The following is a 26,646-nucleotide window of genomic DNA, read 5'->3' on the forward strand; positions in this document are numbered from 1 at the left end:
GGTCATTTTGTCTGAATGGGTTTTGTGGCTGGGGGGGTTGATTATTCCTGAATGGATCATTATTTCTAAATGGATTACTATTGTCTCTGACTGAGTTGTTATTATTACTTCTGAATGGATTATTGTTCTTGAAGAACGGATTGTTCCTTCTCCAGTAATTAGCTTGTCCTTGTCTGTCCTGGTCATTCTGCCTGTTTTCATTGGTTTGGCTGTTTGTCAGGGCTTTAGAGGTCCTCTGTACTGTTGCATGGGGAATGACTATTTCTTTGATTCCTCTCCCTTGAAGGCGAATTTCTTTTCTGCTAACAGGTCTTGGTGCAGTTGGGTTTTCTTTTTAATATCCTCTGCAGTGCTGGACCCTGCGATAAGGTTCTGAAGCTGCATTTTGTAGCCATCTGGGCGTTTCTTATTAGTACGTTGACTATCCCTTCTACCTCTGAATTTTCCCAGGGTGAGCTCCAGTCTGGTTTAGAGAGGCTCGTTAGAATCACCCATTTCCTTAACTGGGTCTGTAATTGTGTAAGAGACCCCAGTGTTCTGACAACTGTCCTGAAGACAGGTCCACTGCTGGGAATGCTCTTCTCCACGCATCTCCTATCCAGCCCCGTAATGATCTTACTATTTGAGTGTTCTTCTGCAATTGCAATTTCCTTTAGTGCTGTTTTTAATTTGGCTAATTGTATTGCATCTATTACTACTGTGAGTTCCTCTGCACTTAACATAGACGTGTCGCCTCCAAGTTCATATATTTTTACAAGCCACTCTACGTCCGTTAATTCTCCTTTAATCAATCGTTTTCTGAGTTCTGCTAATTCTGCCTTGAAAAGGAGGTACATTCTACTGATTGCTTCATTTTCCAATTTGATTACCTTCTTTTTTACTACTACTGGCTTGCTGGAGTATTTTGCAACTACCTTCTGTGCTAGTGATCTTCCCTTGTCAGTGTCCTCCTGCAGGTGAGGATTGTCTGGAGTAATATTCCTACTACTTCCTGTGGTGGCGCTCTTTCTATTATTGCAGTGGTTCTCAACCTTCTGGCCCTTTCAATACAGTTCCTCATGTGGTGACCCCCAACCATAAAATTATTTTTGTTGCTACTTCATAACTGTCATGTTGCTACTGTTCTGAATCGTAATGTAAATATCTGATATGCGGGATGGTCTTAGGCGACCCCTGTGAAAGGGTCGTTCGACCACCAAAGGGGTCGCGACCCACAGGTTGAGAACCGCCGTCTTATTGGCATCAGATTGTGAGGATCTACTGTGTTTTGCTGGGCCAGGGGCTGTCTGGGTTTTATATCTGGCCCTCAGGGCGCCCTCTGCCGGCCTCCGTTTGCTTTCTGAGGGCATGTTAGGCTCGGCAGGGTTGTTTCTTTTGAAGCTGGTGAGAAGCCTTTAACCTCCTGCACGGTGTTGAGTGAGGCGGAGTCTTGGTCCGTGCCCGCCAAACCCACAGAATCCTGTGTATGCGGTGTGTTCCTATTGCAGTATGTGGTTTCTAGATGGAGAGTTGTTAGTTTTCTTAGAAAATTAGGGAGAGTTTTAACTAGTTTCTTCAAAATTTTGTTCATAAATTCGGCTCTGCTGTAAATATATTCTTCAAAAAAATTCATTTTCCTTTTATTTTCAGTTTCCTTTAATTTAATTCCCTTAACCTGAAGGGGAGTTTTGATTTTGGACTGACCCTGGGCGACCCGGTTACGCTCCGGTGTCGAGTCTCCGGATTGGGAATAGGTTGGCTGCTGTAATCCGCCAACTCGGCTCCGCCTGGACAGAGAGGCTGCTGCGACCTCAGGCCTCAGCCAGTCGGGAGTCGGACTCTCCTGGGCATGCCCTTGCGGGGGGCGACCACTGACCCCTGTCCTTAGAGACTAGTTCGCTTTCAGTTGGTGCCATATTAATCCCCTTTACACTCGGTGGTTGTTTCCTTAATAATCTGACCGAAACCTGAGTGGTTTTTTTTGTTTGTTTTGTTTTTTTTGAGCAATGGTTCTCAACCATCTGGCCCTTTATTTTATTTATTTCTTTTAATTTTGTTTTATTGCTTAAAGTATTACAAAGAGTAGTACATATGTCTCCTTTTTCCCCCTTGCTTGACATTTCCCTGGCCTTCCCTACCCCCCAGTGTCTTGTGCCCATTGGTTATACTTATATGTATGCATACCAAGTCCTTCGGTTGATCTCTTACCCCCCCTCCCGCCCCCCAACCCTCCCCAGCCTTCCTGCTGTAGTTTGACAGTCTGTTCGATGCTGCTCTGCCTCTGTATCTCTTTTTGTTCATCAGTTTATAATGGTCTTTATTATCCATAAATGAGTGAGATCATGTGGTATTTTTCCTTCATTGACTGGCTTATTTCACTTAGCATAATGCTCTCCAGTTCCATCCATGCTGTTGCAAATGGTAAGAATTCCTTCTTTTTTACAGCAGCATAGTATTCCATCGTGTAGATGTACCACAGTTTTCTAATCCATTCATCTGCTGATGGGCACTTAGGCTGTTTCCAGATCTTCGCTATGGTGAATTGTGCTGCTATGAACATATGGGTGCATATATCCTTTCTGATTGGTGTTTCTGGTTTCTTGGGATATATTCCTAGAAGTGGGATCACTGGGTAAAATGGGAGTTCCATTTTTAACTTTTTGAGGAAACTCCATACTGTCTTCCATAGTGGCTGCACCAATCTGCATTCCCACCAGCAGTGCACAAGTGTTCCCTTTTCTCCACATCCTCTCCAGCACTTGTCCTTTGTTGATTTGTTGATGATAGCCATTCTGACAGGTGTGAAATGGTACCTCATTGTTGTTTTGATTTGTATCTCTCCGATGATTAGTGACTTTGAGCATGTTTTCATATGTCTCTTGGCTTTCTGAATGTCCTCTTTTGAAAGGTGTCTATTTAGGTCCTTTGTCCATTTTTTGATTGGGCTGTTTATCTTCCTTTAGTTAAGTTGTGTGAGTTCCCTATAAATGTTGGAGATTAAACCCTTATCGGAGATAACATTGGCAAATATATTCTCCCATGCAGTGGACTTTCTTGTTGTTTTGTTGATGGTTTCTTTTGCTGTGTAGAAGCTTTTTATTTTGATGTAGTACCATTTGTTTATTTTCTCTTTAGTTTCCAATGCCCTAGGAGCTGTATCAGTGAAGAAATTGCTTCGGCATATGTATGAGATTTTGTTGCCTTTGGATTCCTCTAATATTTTTATGGTTTCACGTCTTACATTTAAGTCCTTTATTCATTTTGAGTTTATTTTTGTGTATGGTGTAAGTTGGTGGTCTAGTTTCATTATTTGCTTGTATCTGTCCAATTTTCCCAACACTGCTGGGGTCCAACCCCAGCAGGTCCAGGGGTTCCCAAAGGTGTGGACGGAGTCGGCGAAGAAGGAATGACACGGAGACAGCGTTTAGTTGATCAGCAGCCTAGCCAGAATCTCCAGCCAAGTTCTGTCTTTTATTGTCTTACTACATCTGTATTTATACCAGTTTATTTTAATCCTATCAATTTCTATTCCAAAGGTTAGGGCGTTTCTTATCTCCATTCCAGGGAGTAAAGATTATGTAGCTTAAGCGTGATTGTTCGTAGTTAAAGTGATTAACTACCCGCCTGGCACTTAGTTAAGGGGTTTTATTCCCTCCCTAACTTCAGGAAAAAATCCCTACCTGGAGAAACAACCTTTCTCGGAGAGGTGACCTTGGTTAAAACACATAGTGCCAAGAAAGGGAGCAAACATATTAAGAACAGTATGCCATATACGCCAGGTCCCTTGAAACATATGCTGTGCAGATGTTTCTTCCCTGCAGCAACTGTGTCAAGCAGCAAGAATGGACCGGCTTCCCGCACAACACCATTTATTGAAGAGACTGTCTTGACTCCATTGTATGTTCTTGCCTCCTTTGTCAAATATTAATTGAGCATATTGGTTCTGGTCGATTTCTGGGTTCTCTATTCTTTTCCATTGATCTATATGTCTGTTCTTGTGCCAGTACCAGGCAGTTTTGAGAACAGTGGCTTTGTAATACAGCTTGATATCTGGTATTGAGATCCCACCTACTTTGTTCTTTCTCAGGATTGCTGCAGCTATTCGGGGTCTTTTTTTTTTATTATTCCAGATGAATTTTTGGAGAGTTCATTCTAGGTCTGTGAAATATGCCATTGGTATTTTAATGAGTAGTGTGTTGAATTTATAGATTGCTTTGGGTAGTATGGACATTTTGATGATGTTGATTCTACCAATCCATGAACACGGTATGCTCTTCCATCTGTTTATGTCTTCCTCTATCTCTTTTTTCAACGTCCTGTAGTTTTCTGAGTAGAGGTCTTTTACCTCTTTAGTTAATTCCTAGGTATCTTAATTTTTTTCGTGTGATGGTAAATGGGATTTTTTTTAGTCTCTCTTTCTGAAAGTTCACTATTGGTGTATAGAAATGCCATAGATTTCTTGGCATTAATTTTGTATCCTGTTACATTGCTGAATTCATTTATTAAGTCGAATAGTTTTTTGATGGAGTCTTTAGGGTTTTTTATGTACAATATCATGTCATCTGCGAATAAGGACAGTTTTACTTCTTCTTTTCCAATTTGGATGTCTTTTATTTCTTCTTCTTGTCTAATTGCAATGGCTAGTACTTCCAGCACTATGTCAAACAGGAGTGGTGAGAGTGGGCATTCCTGTCTTGTTCCTGTTCTTAGGGAAAATGGTTTTAGTTTTTGCCCATTGAGTATGATGTTGGCTGTGGGTTTGTCATCTATGGCTTTTATTATGTTGAGGTATGATCCTTCTATTCCCACCTCGCTGAAAGTTTTTATCAAAAATGGGTGTTGGATTTTTTCAAAAGCTTTTTCTGCATCAATTGAAATGACTATGTGGTTTTTTTCTCTCAATTTGTTTATGTGATGTATCATGTTTCTTGATTTGTGGATATTGTTCTGTCCTTGCATCCCTGGGATAAATCCTACTTGGTCATGATGTATGATCTTTCTGAGGTACTGCTGGATCCGATTTGCTAGGATTTTGTTGAGGATTTTGGCATCTATGTTCATTAGGGATATTGGCCTGTAATTTTCTTTCATTGTGTTGTCTTTATCTGGTTTTGGTATGAGGGTGATGCTGGCTTCATAGAATGAGCTTGGAAGTGTTCCTTCCTCTTGAATTCTTTGTAGTAGTCTGAGGAGGATAGGTTTTAGTTCTTCTTTGAATATTTGGTAAAACTCCCCTGTGAAGCTGTCTGGTCATGGGCTTTTGTTTGATGGAAGCTTTTTGATGACTGCTTCAATTTCTTCCATAGTTATTGGCCTGTTGAGATTTTTAGATTCTTCCTGATTGAGTTTTGGAATGTTGTATTTTTCCAGGAATTTGTCCGTTTCCTCCAGGTTGTCTAGTTTGTTGGAGTAGAGCTGTCCATAGTATTTTTTAACAATCATTTGTATTTCTGTGGGGTCTGTTGTTATTTCGCCTCTATCGTTTCTGATTTTGTTTATTTGGGTCCTCTCTCTTTGCTTCTTGGTGAGTCTGGCTAGAGGTTTGTCAATCTTGTTTATCCTTTCAAAGATCCAGCTCTTGGTTTCATTGATTTTCTGTATTGCTTTTTTGGTCTCTATGTCATTTATTTCTGCTCTAATCTTTATTATCTCCTTCCTTCTGCTCACTCTGGGCTTTTCTTGTTGCTCTCTTTCTAATTCTTTGAGTTGTAGAGTTAGATGATTTACTACCATTTTTTCTTGTTTTTTTGAGATAGGCCTGTAGAGCTATAAACTTCCCTCTCAGGACTGCTTTCATTGTGTCCCATAGGTTTTGGATTGTTGTGTTTTCATTGTCATTATTTTCCAGGATATTTTTTATTTCTTCTTTGATCTCATTGGTAACCCAATCAATATTTAATAACATGCTATTCAGCTTCCAGGTGTTTGAGTATTTTGGGTTGTTTTTATTGTAGTTTATTTCTAATATTATGCCATCATGGTCTGAGAAGATGGTTTTTATGATTTCAATCTTCTTGAATTTGGGGATACTTTGCTTGTGACCCAATATATGGTCTATTTTTGAATATGTCTTATGAGCACTTGAGTAGAATGTATATTCCGTGGCTTTGGGGTGAAGTGTTCTGAAGAGGTCTATTAAGTCCATCTGATCTAGTGAGTCATTTAGGATTGCTGTTTCTTTGCTGATTGTTTGTCTAGAGGACTTATCCAGTGATGTCAGTGGTGTATTAAAGTCCCCTACTATGATCGTATTGTTGTCAGTCTCTCCTTTGATATATAAATATAATCAGTATACTCGTCAATTCACAGCTGTTTCAAGCTGAGTTTTCAGTTTGAATACTGCCCCACAGACATTAAAGCTCTTTTTACATGTACTCGCAGCATTTCAAATGCATTCCTATACAAATCCAGGTTCTATTATTTTGAATTCTAAGAGTTATCGAAACTCACATAATGTTCTGAGCTCAATAGACTTGAATCCTTAAGGGATTAAAGCAGGTTACTTTTAAAACCCCAACTTATTGAACTGGCAATATAAATGTAGTCAGTATACTGGTCATTTCAGAGCTCTTTGTAAGTTAGATTTAAGTCTTTGAACACTGCCCCACAGACATTAGAACTCTATGTACACGTATTCCTAGCATTTCATATGCAATTCCTATTAAATTACGGGTTCTATCATTTTGACTTCTAAGAGTTTCAATCAAACTCACATAGTGTTCTATGCTTTATAGACTTGAATCTTTAAGGGTTTAAAGCACGTTACTTTAAAAACGCCAACTTATTGATCAGAATTATAAATGTTAACAGTATACTTGTCATATCACAGTTGTTTGAAAGTGAGTTTTAAATTTTTGAATACTGCCCCACAGACATGAAGGCTCTATTTACAAGTAATCCTAGTGTATCATACACATTCCTATATAATTCCAGGTTCTATCATTTTGAATTCAGAGTTTTAAATATACTCAAATCGTGTTCTGAGCTCTAAAGACTTGAATACTTAAGGGTTTTAAGCAGGTTCCTTTAAAAATGCCAAGTTATTGAACTGGAAATATATATATATATAATCAGTATACTCGTCATTTAATAGCTGTTTCGAAGTGAGATTTCTGTTTCAATACTGACTCACAGACATTAAGGCTCTTTGTACATGTATTCCTAGCATTTCATACATATTCTTATACAATTACAGGTTCTATCCTTTTGACTACTAAGAGTTTCAATCAAACTCACATAGTGTTCTGAGCCCTATAGACTTGAATTGTTAAGGGTTTCCAGAAGGTTCCTTTAAATATGCTGAGTCATTAAACCAGAAACATAAATGTAATCAGTATTCTCTTCATTTCAGAGCTGTTTCAAACTGAATTTTTAATTTGAACACTGCCCCACAGACATTAAGGCTCTATGTACATGTATTCCTAGGGTTTCATATACATTCCTATATAATTCCAGATGTTATCATTATGAATTCTAAGAGTTTTAATCAAATTAACATAGTGTTCTGAACTCTATTGACTTGAATTATTAAGGGTTTTAACCAGGTTCCTTTAAAAACGCCAAGTCATTGATCAGAAATGGAAATGGAATCAGTATCCTTGTCACTTCACAGCTGTTTCAACATGAGTTTTCTGTATTTGTACACGGCCCCACAGATAGTAAGGCTCTATTTACATGTATTTCTAGGGTTTCAGATACATTTCTATACTATTCCAGGTTCTATCATTTTGACTTCTAAGAGTTTCAATGTAACAAACATAGTGTTCTGAGGTCTATAGACTTGAATTCTTATGGGTTTTATACAAGTTCATATAAAAATGCCAACTCATTGAAATGGAATTATAAATGTAAGCAGAATATGTGTCATTTCACAGCTGTTTGAAAGTGAGTTTTCAGTGTTTTCACACAGCCCCACAGATAATAAGGGTCTATATACATGTATTCCTAGCGTTTCAGATAAAATCTCATACAATTCCAGGTTCTATCATTTTGACTTTTAAGAGTTTTAATCTAACTAACATTGTATTCTGAGCTCTACAGAATTGAAATTTTAAGGCTTGAAAGTTGGCGTTTTTTAAAAAATGCCAACTGCTTAACCCGCAAATAGAAATATAATCAGTATCCTGGTGATTTCACAGCTGTTTCTATGAGAGCTTTCAGTTTTTGAACTCGGCCCCACAGAGAGTAAGGCTTATTTACATGTATTGCTAGCGATTAAGATACATTCCAATATAATTCCAGATTCTATTCAATTTGATTTCTAAGAGTTTTAATCTAATTGATATAGTGTTCTGAGGTGTATACACTTCAATTCTTAATGCTTTTATGCAGGATTGGTTAAAAACACCAACTAGAAACAGAAATAGAAATGTAATCAATATCGTCGTCACTTTACAGCTGTTTCAATGTGAGATTTCAGTGTTTGAATTCGGACCCACAGCCAGTAAGGTTTTATTTACATGTAGTCCTAGCATTTCAGATTTGTTTCTATACAATTCCAGGTTCTATCATTTTGACTTCTAAGAGTTTCAGTCTAACTAACATAGTGTTGTGAGGTCTATAGACTTAAATTTTTAAGGGTTTTAAGTAGGGTCCTTTAAATAAGCCAACTTTTTGAACTGGAATGATAAATGTAAACAGTGTACGCATCATTTCACAGCTGTTTGAAAGTCTTTATTCAGAGTTGGAACATGGCCCCACAGACAGAAAGGCTCTATTTACAAGTATTCCTAGCATTTCAGATACATTCCCATACAATTACAGGTTCAATCATTTTGACTTCTATGAGTTTTAATCTAACTAACATACTGTTCTGAGCTTCATAAATTTGAATTTTACGGCTTTTATGCCTGGTCTTATAAAAACGTCAACTCCTTGAACCAGAAATTTAAATGTAATCAGTATCCTTTGACTTCTCAGCTGTTTCTAATAGAGCTTTCAGTGTTTGAACATGGCCCCACTGAGAGTAAGGCTCTATTTAAATGTATTTCTAGTGTCTCAGATATGTTCCTATGCAATTCCGGGTTCTATTATTTGGCCTCTAAGAGTTTTAATCTAATGTAGTGTTCAGAGCTCTATAGACTGGAAATTTTGAGGCTTTTATGCCAGGTTTTTAAAAAAAGCCAACTTCTTTAACTGGAATTAGAAATGTAATCAGTATTCTCATGACTTCAAAGCTGTTTCTATGAGAGCTTTCAGTGTTTGAACATGGCCCCACAGAGAGTAAGGCTCTATTTACATGTATTCCTAGCGTTTCAGATAGGTTCCTATACCATTGCGGATTCTATCATTTTGATTTCTAAGAGTTACAGTCTAACTAACATAGTGTTCTGAGGTCTATAGACTTGCATTCTTTGGGTTTTAAACATGTGCCTATAAAAATGCCAACACATTGAAATGGAATTATAAATGTATATAGTATAATCGTCATTTCACAGCTGTTTGAAAGTCAGATTTCAGTGTTTGAACACGGCCCCACATACAGCAAGGCTGTATTTACATGTATTCTTAGCGTTTCAGATGCATTCCTATACAATTCCAGGTTCTATCATTTTGACTTCTAAGAGTTTTAATGTTACTAACATAGTGTTCTGAGCTCTATAAACTTGTATTTTTAAAGCCTTTATGCTGGGTTTTTAAAAAACGCCAACTTCTTGAACCAGAAATAGAAATGTAATCAGTATCCTCATGACTTACCGCTGTTTTAATGTGAGATTTCAGTGTTTGAACTCGGTGCCACAGACAGTAAGGTTGTACTTACATCTATTCCTAGCTTTTCATATTTGTTCCTATACAATTCCGGGTTCTGTCATTTTGATTTCTCAGAGTTTCAGTCTAACTAATGCACGGTTCTCAGGTCTTTAGAATAGAATTCTTATGGTTTTTAAACAAGTTCCTATAAAAATGCCAACTCATTGAATTGGAATTATAAATGTAAAGAGTACACTCGTCAATTTTCAGCTGTTTGAAAGTCATTATTCAGTGTTTGAACATGGCCCCATCGACAGTAAAGCTGTATTTACAAGTATTCCTAGCATTCCAGATACCTTCCTATACCATTCCGGGTACTATCATTTTGATTTCTTAGAGGTTCACTCTAACTCACATAGTGTTTTGAGGTCTATAGATTTGAATTTTAAAAGGTTGTAACCAGGTTTCTTTTAAAAAGCGAATTGATTTAACCGGAATTATAAATGTAACCAGAATATTCGTCAATTCACAACTGTTTGAAAGTCAGCTTTCAGTGTCTGAACATGGCCCCGCAGACATGAAGGCTGTATTTCCAGGTTTCCTAGCACTTCAGATACATTCCTATACAGTTCAAGGTTCTATCATTTTGATTTCTAAGAGTTTTAATCTAACTAACATAGGGTTCTGAGCTCTATAGACTTGAATATTTAAGGCTTTTATGCCAGGTTTTGTAAAAAGGCCAACTCCCCGAACTGGAAATAGAAATGTAATCAGTACAGTCGTGACTTCACAGATGTTTCTATGAGAGCTTTCAGTGTTTGAACACGGCCCCACAGAGAGTAAGGCCCTAATTCCATGAATTCCTAGCATTTCAGATCCATTCCTATTCAGTACCGGGTTCTATCATTTAAACTTCTAAGAGTTTCATTCCAATTAAAATTGGGATTGGGTTATCAGGTCTATAGACTTGAATTCTGATTTGTTTTAAACAACTTTTTATAAAAATGCCAACTCTTTGAACTGGTATTATAAATGGAAACAGGATACTCGTCATTTCACACCTGTTTGAAAGTCGTTTTCAGTGTTTGAACGCGGCCCCTGGGACAGTAAGGCTGCATTTACATGTATTCCCATTGTTTCAGATACACTCCCATAAATTCTAGGTCCTGTCATTTTGATTTCTAAGAGTTTTAATCTAGCTAACATAGTGTTCTGAGCTATATAGACTTGAATTTTTACAGCTTTTCTGCCGTGTATTTTAAGAATGCCAAGTTCTTGTACCGGAAATGGAAATGTGATCAGTATTCTCGTGACGCAACAGCTGTTTCTATGAGTGGTATCAGTGTTTGAACACAGCCTCACCTAGAATAAGGCTCTATTTACATGTATTCCAGCATTTCAGATACCTTACTATTCAGGTCCAAGTACTACAGTTTTGATTTCTTTGAGGTTCAGTCTATCTCCCATCTTATTCCGAGGTCTATAGATGTGAATTTTAAATGATTGTAACCAGGTTTGTTTAAAAAAGCGAACGGATTGAACCGGAATTATAAATGTAAACAGAAGAGTCGTCATTTCATAGCTGTTTGAAAGTCAGCTTTCAGTGTCTGAACACGGCCCCACAGACAGGAAGGCTGTATTTTCTGGTTTCCTAGCATTTCAGATACATTCCCATACAACTCTAGGTCCTCTCCTTTTGATTTCTAAGAGTTTTAATATAAGTAACTTCATGTTCTGAGTTTTATAGACTTGAATTTTTATGGTTTTATGCCAGGTATTTTAAAAACGCCAAGTTCTTGTACCGGAAATAGAGATGTAATGAGTATCCTCATGCCCCAACAGCTGTTTCTATGACTGGTGTCAGTGTTTGAACACGGGCCGCCAGAGAGTAAGTCTCTAATTACATGTATTCTAGCATTACAGATACCTTCCTATACAATTCAAAGTACTACGGTTTTGATTTCTTAGAAGTTCAGTCTCACTCCCATCGTATTCCGCGGTCTATAGATGTGAATTTTAAGTGATTGTAACCAGATTTATTTAAAAAGAGAATGGATTGAACCGGAATTATGAATGTAAACAGAATAGTCGTCATTTCACAGCTGTTGTAAAGTCAGCTTTCAGTGTCTGAAAACGGCCCCTCAGACAGGTAAGTTGTATTTACTGGTTTCATAGAGTTTCAGATACATTCCCATACAAATCTAGGTACTCTCATTTTGATTTCTAAGCGTTTTAATCTAAGTGAAAATGCCACTTTCACAGCTTTCCTCTGGTCATCTCTGTGATTGAACACGGCAGTAAATGTAGTAAGAATCTATTTACTTGTATTTCAAGTGTTTCTTACTTGTTCTTTTTTTTTAATATATTTTATTGATTTTTTACAGAGAGGAAGGGAGACAGATAGAGAGTTAGAAACATCGATGAGAGAGAAACATCGATCAGCTGCCTCCTGCACATCTCCTACTGGGGATATGCCCGCAACCCAGGTACATGCCCCTGACCGGACTCAAACCTGGGACCCTTCAGTCCGCAGGCCGACGCTCTATCCACTGAGCCAAACCGGTTTCGGCAGTTGTTCTTAATAATTTCTATAAAGTATCCTTGTGTCTTTTAAGAGTTTTACCACAATTAGACAGTTTTTTTTATAAGTATATTCTTGAATTGTCATCATATTAACTGATTCATACAAAAAATGCCAAAACAATTGAGCATCAATTGTAAATATAAACTGTGTTCTCCTCATTTAAAGGCTTCATACACAAATTCTGAGCTCTTTAAACATGAATTCCTAATGTCTGAAAGCACATTCTTTTGAAAACGCCACCTGAAGTAGCCGGAGTTGTAAATATTATCAGTATTTTAGTCATTTCACAGTTTTCCACTGGTAACCTCGGTGACTGAGCACGGCAGTAAATGTAGTAAGAATGTATTTAGTTGTATTTCAAGTGTTTCTTACACGTTCTTAATCATTTCTGGAAACTATCCTTCTGTTTTTTAAGAGTTTTACCAGAATTAGACAGTTTTCTTAGAAGTATATACTTGAATCGTCAACATTTTAATTGATTCACACAAAAAAGGCCAGAGCAAATCAGCCTCAATTGTAAACATAAACAGTTTTCTCCTCATTTAAAGGCTTCAACACAAATTCTGGGCTCTATAAACATGAATTCCTAATGTTTGAAAGCACATTCTTGTGAAAACGCCACCTTAAGGAGCCGGAGTTGTAAATATTTACAGTATTTTTGTCATTTCACCGTATTCCACTGGTAACCTCGGTGACTGAACACAGTAGTAAATGTAGTAAGAATCTATGTACGTGTATTTCAAGTGTTTCTTACAAGTTCTTAATCATTTCTATAAACTATCGTTGTGTCTTTTAAGAGTTTTACCACAATTAGACAGTTTTCTTAGAAGTATACACTTGAATCGTCAGCATTTTAACTGATTCCCACAAAAAATGCCAGAACAAATCAGCCTCAATTGTAAACATAAACAGTTTTTTCCTCATTTAAGGCTTCATACACAAATTCTGACCTCTATAAACATGAATTCGTAATGGTTGAGAGCACATTCTTTTTATTTTATTTTATTTTTTTTAAATTAAATCTTTATTGGTCAGATTATTACATCCCCCCCCCATAACTCCCCTCCTCCCAGTTCCCGCCCCACCCTCCGCCCTCACTCCCCACCCACTGTCCTCATCCATAGGTGTACGATTTTTGTCCAGTCTCTTCCCGCATCTCCCACACCCCTTTCCCCCCCAAGAATAGTCAGTCCATTCCCTTTCTATGTCCCTGATTCTATTATGATCACCAGATTATTTGTTCACTTGATTCTTAGATTCACTTGTTGATAGATGCATGTTTGTTGTTCATAATTTGTATCTTTACCTTTTTCTTCTTCTTCCTCTTCTTAAAGGATACCTTTCAGCATTTCATATAATACTGGTTTGGTGGTGATGAACTCCTTTAGCTTTTCCTTATCTGTGAAGCTCTTTATCTGACCTTCAATTCTGAATGATAGCTTTGCTAGATAAAGTAATCTTGGTTGTAGGTTCTTGGTATTCATCACTTTGAATATTTCTTGCAATTCCCTTCCTGCCTGCAAAGTTTCTGTTGAGAAATCAGCTGACAGTCGTATGGGTATTCCCTTGTAGGTAACTTAGTTTCTTTCTCTTGCTGCTTTTAGGATTTTCTCTTTGTCTTTTGCTCTTGGCATTTTAATTATGATGTGTCTTGGTGTGGTCCTCTTTGGATTCCTTTTGTTTGGGGTTCTCTGCGCTTCCTGGACCTGTAAGCCTATTTCTTTCACCAGGTGGGGGAAGTTTTCTGTCATTATTTCTTCAAATAGGTTTTCAATATCTTGCTCTCTCTCATCTTCTGGCACCCCTATAATTCTGATGTTGGTACGCTTGAAGCTGTCCCAGAGGGTCCTTACAGTTTCTTCGTATTTTCGGATTCTTTTTTCATTTTGCTTTTCCAGTTGGGTGTTTTTTGCTTCTTCGCATTTCAAATCTTTGACTTCATTCTTGTGCTCCTCTGGTCTGCTGTCGGGAGTCTGTATAGTATTTATTTCAGTCAGTGTATGCTTAATTTCTAGTTGGTTCTTTATCATAACATCGAGGGTCTCATTAGATTTCTTGTAGATCTCATTAAGTTTATAAGCAGCTTCTAGACAGTTCTTGAGAGACCTAAAAAGTGTGGTTCTGAACTCTATATCTTCCATTGACAATTTTGTCCTGTTTCTTTGTCTCCGCATTTTTTTATGCTTTCTTGGTGCACCCCCTAGTGGTCTTTGTGCGCAGTCTTGTTGTAGTTAAGCCTTGATTGTTGTAGTTAATACTGGGGGGATTTGACCTCCAGGGCAACTGGCTGTGAGAGTCAGCTGTGTCTGCAGTGGGAAAACTTCTGTCCTCTGGGGAGGTGCTAATCTAGTCTTTGCCTGAGGCTATCTGGCAAATGGCTCTGTGTAGGGCTTGGGCGGGGCGGGTCGCACGGTATCAAACGGCGGGTGGAGCGAGCAGTTATGGGTGCTCTCAGTTCCGTCCCTAGGGGCTCTGCCTCACAGAGTCCCAGCAACAGCTGCAAACCTTGGAGAGAAAGCTGCCTTCCAGTTCTGACCAAAGCCAGACAGTCCCGCTTCTTCCGTTTTAGTCTGGGTCCCTAGAGACTCACCCGGATCTGGAGCTCAGAGTCTGAATCTCCCTCCCGATTGAAAACAGCAACCGCGCCCTCCGCCGCCAGCCCGCTACGCGCGCACTCCGCACCTCAGTATTTCACTTCAGCACTGCGCCTCCTCTGAGTCTGGGTATGATATTCTCTTTCCTCCTAGTTGTAGAATTTCCACTCAGCCAGCCTTCCTGTGGTTCTGGATGATGTCCGTTCCGTCTTTTAGGTGTACCCTTGAATTGGTTGTTTGAGGCAGCAATCTCCAGCGTTAACCTATGCCGCCACCTTGGTTGCCTCTACCGAGAGCACATTCTTGTGAAAACGCCACCTGAAGTAGCTGGAGTTGTAAATATTAACAGCATTTTCGCCATTTCACAGCTTTCCTCTGGTAACCTCAGTGATTGAACATGGCAGTAAATGTAGTAAGAATCTATGTACGTGTATTTGAAGTGCTTCTTACACGTTCTTAATCATTTCTAGAAACTATCATTGTGTATTTTAAGAGTTTTACCACAATTAGACAGTTTTCTCAGAAGTATATACTTGAATCGTCAGCATTTTAACTGATTCCCACAAAAAACACAAGAGCAAATCAGCCTCAGTTGTAAACATAAACAGTATTCTCCTCACTTAAAGGCTTCATACACAAATTCTGAGCTCTTTAAACATGAATACCTGATGTTTGAAAGCACATTGTTGTGAAAAAGCCACCTGAAGTAGCCGGAGTTGTAAATATTATCAGTATTTTCATCATTTCACAACTTTCCACTGGTAACCTCGGTTATTGAACATGGCAGTAAATGTAGTAAGAATGTATTTAGTTGTATTTCTAGAGTTTCTTACATGTTCTTAATAATTTCTGGAAACTATTGTGTCTTTTAAGAGTTTTACCACATTAGACAGTTTTCTTAGAAGTATATACTTGAATCGTCAGCATTTTAACTGATTCACAGAAAAAATGCCAGAGCAGATCAGCCTCAATTGTAAACATAAATGGTATTATCCTCATTTAAAGGCGCCATACACAAATGCTGAGCTCTATAGACATGAATACCTAATGTGTGAAAGCACACTGTTGTGAAAAAGCCACCTGAAGTAGCCGGAGCTGTACATATTATCAGTATTTTCGTCATTTCAAAGCTTTCCACTGGTAACCTCGGTGATTGAACACGGCAGTAAATGTAGCAAGAATCTATTTACGTTTATTTGAAGTGTTTCTTACACGTTCTTAATCATTTCTGGAAACTATCGTTGTGTCTTTTAAGAGTTTTACCACAATTAGACAGTTTTCTTAGAAGTATATACTTGAATAGTCAGCATTTTAAGTGATTTAGACAAAAAACGCCAGAGCAAATAAGCCTCAATTGTAAACATAAACAGTATTCTCCTCATTTAAAGGCTTCATACACAAACTCTAAGCTCTATAGACATGAATTCCTACATTTTGAAAGCATATTCTTGTGAAAATGACACCTGCAGTAGCCTGTTTTATGAATATTATCAGTATTTTTCTCATTTCACAGTACTCCACTGGCAAGCTCCGTGATTGAAAACAGCCGGAAAGGTAGTAAGAATCTATTTACTTTTATTTCAGGCATTTCTTACAAGTTTTTAATCATTTCTAGAAACTATAATTGCGTATTTTAAGAGTTATGCCAGAATTAGACAGTTTTTTTTAGAGGCATATACTTGAATCGTCAGCATTTTAACTGATTCACACACAAAAACCAGAGAAATTAGGCCTCAATTGTAAACATAAACAGTATAGCCCTCACATACAGCATATCTACACAAATTTTGCGCTCTATAACAAGAATTCCTAATATTTGAAAGCAAATTCTTATGAAAACGCTCCCTAAAGTAGCCAGAGTTGAAAATATAATTAGTTTTCTGGTCATTTCCCAGCTTGCCACTGGTAATCTCCATGACTGAAAACGGCAGGAAAGGTAGTAAGAATCTATTTACTCTTATTTCAAGTGTTCCTTACAAATTTGTAATCATTTCTGGAAACTATAATTGCGTATTTTAAGAGTTTTACTGCAATTAAACAGTTTTTTTAAAAGTATGTACTTGAATCGTCGCATTTTAAGTGATTCACACAAAAAAAGCAGAGAAATTCGGCATCAGTTGTAAACATAAACAGTAAGTCCTCACATACAGTATTTCTAAATAAATTTTGAGCTCTATAAACATGAATTCCTAATATTTGAAGGCAAATTCTTGTGAAAACGCTCCCTAAAGAAGCCTAAGTTTTAAATATTATAATTTTTCTGGTCATTTACCACCTTTCCACTGGTAGTCTCCCTGATTGAAAATTGCAGGAAAGGTAGTAAGAATCTATTTACTTTTATTTCAAGTGTTTCTTACAAGTTTTTAATCATTTCTGGAAACTATAATTGCGTATTTTAAGAGTTTTACCACAATTAGACAGTGTTTTCAGAAGTATGTTCTTGAATCGACAGCATTTTAACTGATTCACACAAAAAAAGCCAGAGAAATTCGGCATCAGTTGTAAACATAAACAGTATAGTCCTCACATACAGTCTTTCTACAGAAATTTTGCGTTCTATAAACATGAATTCCTAATATTTGACAGCAAATTGTTGTGGAAACGCTCCCAAAGTAGCCTGAGTTGTAAATATTATCAGGTTTCTGTTCATTTCCCAGGTCTCCACTGGTAGTCTCCGTGATTGAAAACGGCAGGAAATGTAGTAGGAATCTATTTATTTTCAATTCAAGTGTTTCTTAAAAGAATTAATCATTTTTGGAAACTATAGTTGCGTATTTTCAGAGTTTTACCACAATTAGAGAGTTTCCTAAGTATGTACTGGAACCGTCAGGATATTAACTGATTCACACAAAAGACGCCAGAGAAATTTGGCATCAATTGTAAGCATAAGCAGTATAGTCCTCACTTACAGTCTTTCTACACAAATTTTGAGCTGTATAAACATGAATTCCTAATATTTAAAAGCAAACTCAAGTGAAAACGATCTCTAAAGTGGCCGGAGTTGTAAATATTATCAGTTTTCTTGTCATTTCCCAGCTTTCCACTGTTAACCTCCCTAATTGAAAATGGCAGGAAATGTAGTAAGAACCTATTTATTTCTATTTCAAGTGTTTCTCACAATTTTGAATCATTTCTGGAAACTCTAATTGCGTACTTTAAGAGTTTTACCACAACTAGAGAGCTTTCTCACAAGTATGTACTGGAACTGTCAGGATATTAACTGATTGACACGAAAGACGCCAGAGAAATTCGGCCCCAATTGTAAACATAAGCAGTATAGTGCTCGCTTACCGTCTTTCTACACAAATTTTGAGGTGTATAAACATGAATTCCTAATATTTGGAAGCAAATACAAGTGAAAACGCTCCCTGAAGTAGCCTGAGTTGTAAATATTATCACTTTTCCTGTCATTTCCCAGCCTGCACTGGTAGTCTCCTTGATTGAACACAGCAGTAAAAGTAGTAAGAATCTATTTACTTTTCTATCAACTGTTTCTTACAAGTTTTTCATCATTTCTGGAAACTATAATTGCGTATTTTATGTGTTTTACCACAATAAGACAGTATTTTTAGAAGTATGTACTTGAATAGTCAGCATTTTAACTGATTCACACACTAAAAGCCAGAGAAATTCGGCCTCAACTGTAAACCTAAACAGTACAGTCATCACATACAGTCTTTCTACACAAATTCTGTGCTGTATAAACATGAATTCCTAATATTTGAAAGCAAATTCTAGTGAAAACGCTCCCTAAAGTAGCCGGAGTAGTAAATGTTATCAGTTTTCTGGTCATTTCCCATCTTTCCACTGGTAGTCTCCATGATTGAACACGGAAGGAAAGGTAAATAAGAATCTATTTACTTTACTTTCAAGTGTTTCTTACAAGTTTTTAGTCATTTCTGGAAAGTACAATTGGGTATTTTAAGAGTTTTTCCACAATTACTCAGTGTTTTTAGAAGTATGTACTTGAATAGTGAGCATTTTAGCTGATTCACACACAAGAAGCCAGAGAAATTCTCCCTCTATTGTAAACATAAACAGTATAGTCCTCACATACAGTATTTCTACACAAATTTTGTGCTCTATTAACATGAACTTCTAATATTTGAAAGCAAATTCTTGTGAAAACACTGCCTGAAGTAGCCTGAGTTGTAAATATTATCAGTTTTCTGGTCATTTCCCAGATTTCCACTGGTAGTCTCCGTGATTTAAAAGGGCAGGAAAGGTAGTAAGAATCTATTTACTTTTCTTTCAAGTGTATCTTACAAGTTTTTAATCATTTCTGGAAAGTATAATTGCGAATTTTAAGAGTTTTACCACAATTAGACAGTGTTTTTAGAAGTATGTACTTGAATAGTCAGCATTTTAACTGATTCATATACAAAAAGCCAGAGAAATTCGACCTCAATTGTAAACATAAACAGTATAGTCCTCACATACAGTCTTTCTACACAGATATTGCACTCTATAAACATGAACTCCTAATATTTGAAAGCAAATTCTTGTGAAAACGCTTCCTTAAGTAGCCTGAGTTGTAAATATTATCAGTTTTCTGGTCATTTCCCAGCTTTCCACTGGTAGTCTCCTTGATTGAACACAGCAGTAAAAGTAGTAAGAATCTATTTACTTTTATTTCATGTGTTTCTTACAACTTTTTAATCATTTCTGGAAACTATAGTTGCGTATTTTAAGAGTTTTACTACAATTACTCAGTGTTTTTAGAAGTATGTACTTGAAGAGTCAGCATTTTAACTGATTCACACACAAAAAGCAGAGAAATTCGACCTCAACTGTAAACATAAACAGTGTAGTCCTCACATACTGTCTTTCTACACAAATTTTGCGCTCTATAAACATGATTTCCTAATATTTGAAAGCAAATTCTTGTTAAAACGCACCCTAAAGTAGCCGGATTTGTAAATATTATCAGTTTTCTGGTCATTTCCCAGCTTTCCACTGGTAGTCTCCGTGATTGAAAATGACAGGAAAGGTAATAAGAATGTATTTACTTTTCTTTCAAGTGTTTCTTAAAAGTTTTTAATCATTTCTGGAAACTATAATTGCGTATTTTATGATTTTTAACACAATTACTCAGTGTTTTTTCAAGCGTGTTCTTGAATAGTCAGCATTTTAACAGATTCACATACAAAAACCCAGAGATATTCGACCTCAATTTTAAACATAAACAGTATAGTCCTCACATACAGTGTTTCTACACAAACTTTGCGCTCTATAGACATGAATTCCTAATATTTGAAAACAAATTCTTGTGAAAATGCTCCCTAGAGTAGCCGGATACGTAAATATTATCAGTTTCATGGTCATTTCAGAGCTTTCCACTGGCAGTCTCCCTGACTGAAAAAGGCAGGAAAGGTAGTAAGAATCTATTTACTTTCCTATCAAGTGTTTCTTACAAGTTTTTAATCATTTCTGTAAAGTATAATTGCGAATTTTAAGAGTTTTACCACAATTAGACAGTGTTTTTAGAAGTATTTACTTGAAGAGTCAGCATTTTCACTGATTCACACACAAAAAGCAGAGAAATTCGACCTCAACTGTAAACATAAACAGTGTAGTCCTCACATACTTTCTTCACAAATTTTGCACTCCATAAACATGATTTCCTAATATTTGAAAGCAAATTCTTGTGAAAATGCTCCCTAAAGTAGCCGGATTTGTAAATATTATCAGTTGTCTGGTCATTTCCCAGCTTTCCACTGGTAGTCTCCGTGATTGAAAATGACAGGAAAGGTAATAAGAATGTATTTACTTTTCTTTCAAGTGTTTCTTAAAAGTTTTTAATCATTTCTGGAAACTATAATTGCGTATTTTATGATTTTTAACACAATTACTCAGTGTTTTTACAAGTATGTACTTGAAGAGTCAGCATTTTAACTGATTCACACACAAAAAGCAGAGAAATTCGACCTCAACTGTAAACATAAACAGTGTAGTCCTCACATACTGTCTTTCTACACAATTTTGCGCTCAATAAACATGATTTCCTAATATTTGAAAGCAAATTCTTGTTAAAACGCACCCTAAAGTAGCCGGAGTAGTAAATATTATCAGTTTTCTGGTCATTTCCCAGCTTTCCTCTGGTAGTCTCCGTGATTTACCACGGAAGGAAAGGTAATAAGAATCTATTTACTTTTCTTTCAAGTGTTTCTGAGAAGTTTTTAATCATTTCTGGAATGTATAATTAGGTATTTTAAGATTTTTTCCACAATTACTCAGTTTTTTTTAGAAGTATGTACTTGAATAGTGAGCATTTTAGCTGATTCACACACAAGAAGCCAGAGAAATTCTTCCTCTATTGTAAACATAAACAGTATAGTCCTCACATACAGTATTTCTACACAAATTTTGTGCTCTATTAACATGAACTTCTAATATTTGAAAGCAAATTCTTGTGAAAACACTGCCTGAAGTAGCCTGAGTTGTAAGTATTATCAGTTTTCTGGTCATTTCCCAGATTTCCACTGGTAGTCTCCGTGATTTAAAAGGGCAGGAAAGGTAGTAAGAATCTATTTACTTTTCTTTCAAGTGTATCTTACAAGTTTTTAATCATTTCTGGAAAGTATAATTGCGAATTTTAAGAGTTTTACCACAATTAGACAGTGTTTTTAGAAGTATGTACTTGAATAGTCAGCATTTTAACTGATTCATATACAAAAAGCCAGAGAAATTCGACCTCAATTGTAAACATAAACAGTATAGTCCTCACATACAGTCTTTCTACACAAATTTTGCACTCTATAAACATGAATTCCTAATATTTGAAAGCAAATTCTTGTGAAAACGCTTCCTTAAGTAGCCTGAGTTGTAAATATTGTCAGTTTTCTGGTCATTTCCCAGCTTTCCACTGGTAGTCTCCTTGATTGAACACAGCAGTAAAAGTAGTAAGAATCTATTTACTTTTATTTCATGTGTTTCTTACAACTTTTAAACCATTTCTGGAAACTATAATTGCGTAGTTTAAGAGTTTTACAATTAGACAGTGTTTTTAGAAGTGTGTACTTGAATAGTCAGCATTTTAACTGATTCACCCACGAAAAGCCAGAGTAATTCGGCCTCAATTGAAAACATAAACAGTATCGTTCTCACGTACAGTTTTCTACACAAATTTTGCACCGTATAAACAGGAATTCCTTATATTTGAAAACAAATTCTTGTGAAAACGCTCCCTAAAATAGCCGGTTTTGTAAATATCATCAGTTTTCTGGTCATTTCAGAGCTTTCCACTGGTAGTCTCCCTGACTGAAAACGGAAGGAAAGGCAGTCAGAATCTATTTACTTTCCTATCAAGTGTTTGTTACAAGTTTTTAATCATTACTGGAAACAATAGTTGCGTATTTTAAGAGTTTTACTACAATTACTCAGTGCTTTTAGAAGTATGTACTTGAAGAGTCAGCATTTTAACTGATTCACACACAAAAAGCAGAGAAATTCGACCTCAATTGCAAACATAAACAGTGTAGTCCTCACATACTGTCTTTCTTCACAAATTTTGCACTCCATAAACATGAATTCCTAATATTTGAAAGAAAATTCTTGAGAAAACGCTCCCTAAAATAGCCGGTTTTGTAAATATTATCAGTTTTCTGGTCATTTCTCAGCTTTCCACTGGTAGTCTCCATGATTTCAAACAGCAGTAAAGGAAGTAAGAATCTATTTACTTTCATTTCAAGTGTATCTTACAAGTTTTTAATCATTTCTGTAAAGTATAATTGTGAATTTTAAGAGTTTTACCACAATTAGACAGTGTTTTTAGAAGTATGTACTTGAAGAGTCAGCATTTTAACTGAATCACAAACAAAGAGCCAGAAAAATTCGGCCTCAATTGTAAACATAAACAGTGTAGTCCTCACATACTGTCTTTCTTCACAAATTTAGCACTCCATAAACATGAATTCCTAATATTTGAAAGCAAATTCTTGTGAGAACACTCCCTAAAATCGCCCCTTTTGTAAATATTATCAGTTTTCTGGTCATTTCCCAGCTTGCCACTGGTAGTCTCCCTGACTTAAAACGGAAGGAAAGGTAGTAAGAATCTATTAACTTTTCTATCAAGTGTTTCTTACAACTTTTTAATCATTTCTGGAAACTATCATTGCGTATTTTAAGAGTTTCACCACGATAAGACAGTGTTTTTAGATGTATGGACTTGAATAGTCAGCATTTTAACTGATTCACACACAAAAACCAGAGAAATTCGGCCTCAATTTTAAACCTAAACAGTACAGTCCTCACATACTGTCTTTCTACAGAAATTTTGTGCTGTATAAACATGAATTCCTAATATTTGAAAGCAATTTCTTGTGAAAATGCTCTCTGAAGTAGCCTGAGTTTTAAATATTTTCATTTTTCTGGTCATTTCCTGCTTTCAACGGGTAGTCTCCGTGATTGAACACGGTAGGAAAAGTACTAAGAATGTATTTACTTTTATTTCAAGTGTATCTTACAAGGTTTTAATCATTTCTGGAAAGTATAATTGCGAATTTTAAGAGTTTTACCACAATAAGACAGTATTTTTAGAAGTATGTACTTGAATATTCAGCATTTTAACTGATTAACACACAAAAAGCCAGAGAAATTTGGCCTTAACTGTAAACCTAAAGAGTACAGTCATCACATACAGTCTTTCTACACAAATTTTGTGCTATATACATATGAATTCCTAATATTTGAAAGAAAATTCTTGTGAAAATGCTCGCTGAAGTAGCCTGAGTTGTAAATATTTTCAGTTTTCTGGTCATTTCCCAGGTTTCCACTGGTCGTCTCCATGATTTAAAACAGCAGTAAAGGTAGTAAGAATCTATTTCCTTTTATTTCATTTGTTTCTCTTTCTTTCAAGTTTTTAATCATTTCTGGAAACTATAATTGCGTAGTTTAAGAGTTTTACCACAATTAGACAGTGTTTTTAGAAGTGTGTACTTGAATAGTCAGCATTTTAACTGATTCACCCACAAAAAGCCAGAGAAATTCGGCCTCAATTGTAAACATAAACAGTACAGTCCTCACATACAGTTTTCTACACACATTTTGCACGGTATAAACAGGAATTCCTTATATTTGAAAGCAGATTCTTGTGAAAACGCTCCCTAAAATAGCCGGCTTTGTAAATATCATCCGGTTTGTGGTCATTTCAGAGCTTTCCACTGGTAGTCTCCCTGACTGAAAACAGAAGGAAAGGTAGTAAGAATCTATTTACTTTTCTATCAAGTGTTTGTTACAAGTTTTTAATCATTTCTGGAAACAATAATTGCGTATTTTAAGAGTTTTACTACAATTACTCAGTGCTTTTAGAAGTATGTACTTGAAGAGTCAGCATTTTAACTGATTCACACACAAAAAGTAGAGAAATTCGACCTCAATTGTAAACATAAACAGTGTAGTCCTCACATACTGTCTTTCTACACAAATTTTGCGCTCTATAAACATGAATTCCTAATATTTGAAAGCAAATTCTTGTGAAAATGCTCCCTACACTTGCCGGAGTAGTAAATATTATCAGTTTTCTGGTCATTTCCCATCTTTCCACTGGTAGTCTCCAGGATTGAACACCGAAGGAAAGGTAATAAGAATCTATTTACTTTTCTTTCAAGTGTTTCTTACAAGTTTTTAATCATTTCTGGAAAGTATAATTGGGTATTTTAAGAGTTTTTCCACAATTACTCAGTGTTTTTAGAAGTATGTACTTGAATAGTCAGCATTTTAGCTGATTCACAAACAAGAAGCCTGAGAAATTCTCTCTCTATTGTAAACACAAACAGTATAGTCCTCACGTACAGTCTTTCTACACAAATTTTGCACTCTATAAACATGAACTCCTAGCATTTGAAAGAAATTCTTGTGAAAACACTCCCTGAAGTAGCCTGAGTTGTAAATATTATCAGTTTTCTGGTCATTTCCCAGTTTTCCACTGGTAGTCTCCGTGGTGATTTAATAGTGCAGGAAAGGTAGTCAGAATCTCTTTACTTTTCCTTCAAGTGTATCTTACAAGTTTTAAATCATTTCTGGAAAGTATAATTGCGAATTTTAAGAGTTTTACCACAATTAGACAGTGTTTTTAGAAGTATGTACTTGAATAGTCAGCATTTTAACTGATTCACACAAAAAAAGCCAGAGAAATTCGACCTCAATTGTAAACATAAACAGTATAGTCCTCACATACAGTCTTTCTACACAAATTTTGCACTCTATAAACATGAATTCCTAATATTTGAAAGCAAATGCTTGTGAAAACGCTTCCTTAAGTAGCCTGAGTTGTAAATATTATCAGTTTTCTGTTCATTTCCCAGCATTCCACTGGCAGTCTCCTTGATTGAACACAGCAGTAAAAGTAGTAAGAATCTATTTACTTTTATTTCATGTGTTACTTACAAGTTTCTCATCATTTCTGGAATCCATAATTGTGTAGTTTAAGAGTTTTACCACAATTATACATTATTTTTAGAAGAATGTACTTGAATAGTCAGCATTTTAACTGATTCACGCACAAAAGGCCAGAGAAATTCGGCCTCAATTGTAAACATAAACAGTACAGTCCTCACATACAGTTTTCTACACACATTTTCCACTGTATAAACATGAATTCGTAATATTTGAAAGAAAATTCTTTTGAAAATGCTCCCTAAAATAGCCGCTTTTGTAAACATTATCAGTTTTCTGGTCATTTCCCAGCTTTCCAATGGTAGTGTCCGTGATTGAAAATGGCAGGAAAGGTAGTAAGAATCTATTTACTTTTATTTCAAGTGTTCCTCACATTTTTTTAATCATTTCTGGAAACTATAATTGCGTATTTTAAGAGTTTACCACAATTAGAGAGTTTTCTTACAAGTATGTACTGGAACCGTCAGGATATTAACTGATTCACCAAAAAGACGCAAGAGAAATTCGGCCACAATTGTAAACATAAGCAGTGTAGTCCTCACTTACAGTCTTTCTATACAAATTTTGAACTGTATAAACATGAACTCCTAATATTTGAAAGGAAAATCAATTAAAAACGCTCCCTACAGTGCCCGTAGTTTTAAATATTATCAGTTTTCTGGTCGTTTCCCTGCTTTCCACGGGTAATGTCAGTGATTGAAAACGGCAGGGTATGTAGTAAGAACCTACTTACTTTTATTTCAAGTGCTTATTACAAGTTTTAAATCATTTCTGGAAACTCTAAATGCGTATTTTAAGAGTTATACCACAATTAGACAGTTTTCTTACAAGTATGTCCTGGAACGGTCAGGATATTAACTGATTCACCAAAAAGCGCTAGAGAAATTGGGACTCAATTGTAAACATAAGCAGTAAAGTCCTCACTTACAGTCTTCCTACACTAATTTTGAGCTGCATAAACATGGATTCAAATATTTCAAAGCAAATTCAAGTGAAAACGCTCGGAAAAGTGGCCGGAGTTGTAAATATTATCAGTTTTCTGGTCATTTCCCTGCTTTCCACGGGTAATGTCAGTGATTGAAAACAGCAGGGTATGTAGTAAGAACCTACTTACTTTTATTTCAAGTGCTTATTACAAGTTTTAAATCATTTCTGGAAACTCGAAATGCATATTTTAAGAGTTATACCACAATTAGAGAGTTTTCTTACAAGTATGTACTGGAACTGTCAGGATATTTACTGATTCACCAAAAAGATTCTAGAGAAATTCGGCCTCAATTGTAAACATAAGGAGTATAGTCCTCACTTACGGTCTTTCTACACTAATTTTGAGCTGTATAAACATGGATTCAAATATTTCAAAGCAAATTCAAGTGAATGCGCTCGCTAAAGTGGCCGGAGTTG

Source organism: Myotis nattereri (genome assembly GCF_964212035.1).
Source record: "Myotis nattereri genome assembly, chromosome: 8".
NCBI classification, from domain to species: Eukaryota; Metazoa; Chordata; class Mammalia; order Chiroptera; family Vespertilionidae; genus Myotis; species Myotis nattereri.